Genomic DNA, 2,410 nt, shown 5'->3' on the forward strand with positions numbered 1-2,410 from the left:
CGTTATTAAAAAAGATACAGGGCCATATTTATACTTTTTGACGCAAAATTGCGCCAACGCAGCTTTGCGTAAAAAAAATTAGCGCCGGCTAACGCCATTCTGAAGCGCCATGCGGGCGCCGTATTTATTGAATGACGTTAGCCGGCGTTAGCCGCCGGCGCCGTCTGGTGTGCGTTAAAAAAAACGACGTACACCAGGCAGCGCCGGCGTAGGGGGATATGGGGCTTGGGCGTCAAGAAATGGGGCAAGTCAGGTTGAGGCAATTTTTTCGCCTCAACCCGATTTGCACCATTTTTTTTCACTCCCAACCCCCATAGAAATGACTCCTGTCTTAGCAAAGACAGGAGTCATGCCCCCTTGCCCCATGGCCATGCCCAGGGGACTTCTGTCCCCTGGGCATGGTCATTGGGCATAGTGGCATGTAGGGGGGCACAAATCAGGCCCACCTATGCCACCAAAAATTTTTTAAAAAAATACTTACCCCAACTTACCTTAATGTCCCTGGTATGGGTCCCTCCAGCCTTGGGTGTCCTCCTGGGGTGGGCATGGGTGACAGGGGGTGTCCCTGGTGGCATGGGGGGGCACCTCTGGGCTCCTTCAGAGCCCACAATCCCTTAACGCCTGCCTTTTGCAGGCACTAAAAAACGGCGCAAAAGCGGCCGTACGTCATTTTTTTTGACCCGCCCACTCCCGGGCGTGATTTTTGCCCGGGAGTATAAATCCGACGCACATGCCTCGGAGTCGATTTTTTAGACGGGAACGCCTACCTTGCATATAATTAACGCAAAGTAGGTGTCCACGCTAAAAAATGACGCTAACTCCATGGACTTTGGTGATAGACGCGTTTAACGCCAAAGTATAAATATGGAGTTAGTTTTGCGTCGAAATTGCGTCAAAAAAAACAACGCAATTCCGGCGCAAACGGAGTATAAATATGCCCCACAGTTTGGTTCTAATTGTTTGTATAGGTGATATATAGTTTTAGTTGAAAATCAGAGGCGCAACTAGAAAAAGTAATAGTGATGAAGCTTATAATACATTTAAAATTAACCATGACGCGATTACGTGGAATTGATAATCAAGCAAAACAGCCAGTACCAATTGTTCACCACATAGTACTTTGTTTTTCTGTAAATATTAAACATTCGCTGTCGACAAAGAGGTCCATAACTTAAAATCAAAATTTACAAATGTGTTTCCAAAACTTGATTCATTCATGCTGAAAGCTTTCTCTGTTGGATTTCCAAGCCTGCCAGCGCTCTGCTAGAGGCGCCTCAGTGTTGGTATTTATTACAATTCTATATGCTGCCACTGATCATATTATACAGTGCACTTCATATACATTAAATCGCAGTACTTCTAAAATGTCGAGATTGTAAACTAAAAAAATAACAAAATGTATTTCTAAAGTCTAAACGGTAGCCAGTGTTAAGTCATAAAAATATTCTTCTCCCCGTCGGGGAATTGAACCCCGGTCTCCCGCGTGACAGGCGGGGATACTGACCACTATACTTACGAGGAACTGATGACTTGTTGGTACCTGATCTCCTACTGATTGTTCTCCGTGTCCCCTGCTGGGGGCGCTGCACCCTCAGAAATGTCAGTGTTGACCCCATCTGTGCAAGGAAAGAGCCGCTCTCTTTGTATCACTGATTTACAGCTTCCTCTGCACAGACTCCTCCTTTTCTCTCTCTGACAGTCACTGGGATCAGCGGCTGCACCTCCGTCCATTTGTGCTCTGGCTAAATTCACTTCTTGGTGCCATCTGAGAAAAATGTGGGAGACAAAAAGAATTGTCAAGCTCTAACGTCGTTGCTTGAAAACAGGGCGCCCTTCAATTTCAGAATGTGAAAAGAAATATGAAGAGCAAATACGAAAACACATCCTTCGAGCCGGATTTGAACCAGCGACCTAAGGATATCAGCTTAACTACTACAGTCCTCTGCTCTACCAACTGAGCTATCGCAGGGACGGAAGCAGCATGTGACTGCAGCCTTCAGGTTATGTACCTGCCAGCAGTGGGTCCCATGGTGACCTTGTGTATGATTGTTGGACATTTAAAGACCGAGGTCACATATCAAGCTGTGTCTTCAGGATGCATGCTGTTTATTTTCAGATGCCTATCTCATTCTCCAACAGCACAAACCTACAATCAGCATCATTTCATCTACCACCTGAGTACTTTTTGGAAACTCATCGCACAATAACTACAAAGGGTGACTCGGCATTTTAATCGGCAAGGCGTGCTTTTCCTCTTCATTTGCGTACTCTGGAAAACACATGCCGCTTTAGCAATGCACATTTCCAGTGCTTTTCTAATATCTCAATATTTCAGCAGCAAGCATGGGGGAGGGCTTTCTGTTGAAGTCAGTCATACAGCCATTGTCTTTCCATCTTGATTACCTTTACT

General features: G+C 45.6%; 1 non-coding gene across 1 annotated transcript; it reads right to left on the reverse strand.

Annotated features, from left to right (window-relative positions):
* Nucleotides 1–1,449: 1,449 nt before the first annotated feature.
* TRNAD-GUC (transfer RNA aspartic acid (anticodon GUC)) lies at nt 1,450–1,521 on the reverse strand. The gene has a single exon. It is a non-coding gene; the product is annotated as a tRNA-Asp (tRNA).
* Between the last annotated feature and the right edge of the window lie 889 nt (nt 1,522–2,410).

This window comes from Pleurodeles waltl, chromosome 4_2 (assembly GCF_031143425.1).
Source record: "Pleurodeles waltl isolate 20211129_DDA chromosome 4_2, aPleWal1.hap1.20221129, whole genome shotgun sequence".
Lineage (NCBI taxonomy): Eukaryota > Metazoa > Chordata > Amphibia > Caudata > Salamandridae > Pleurodeles > Pleurodeles waltl.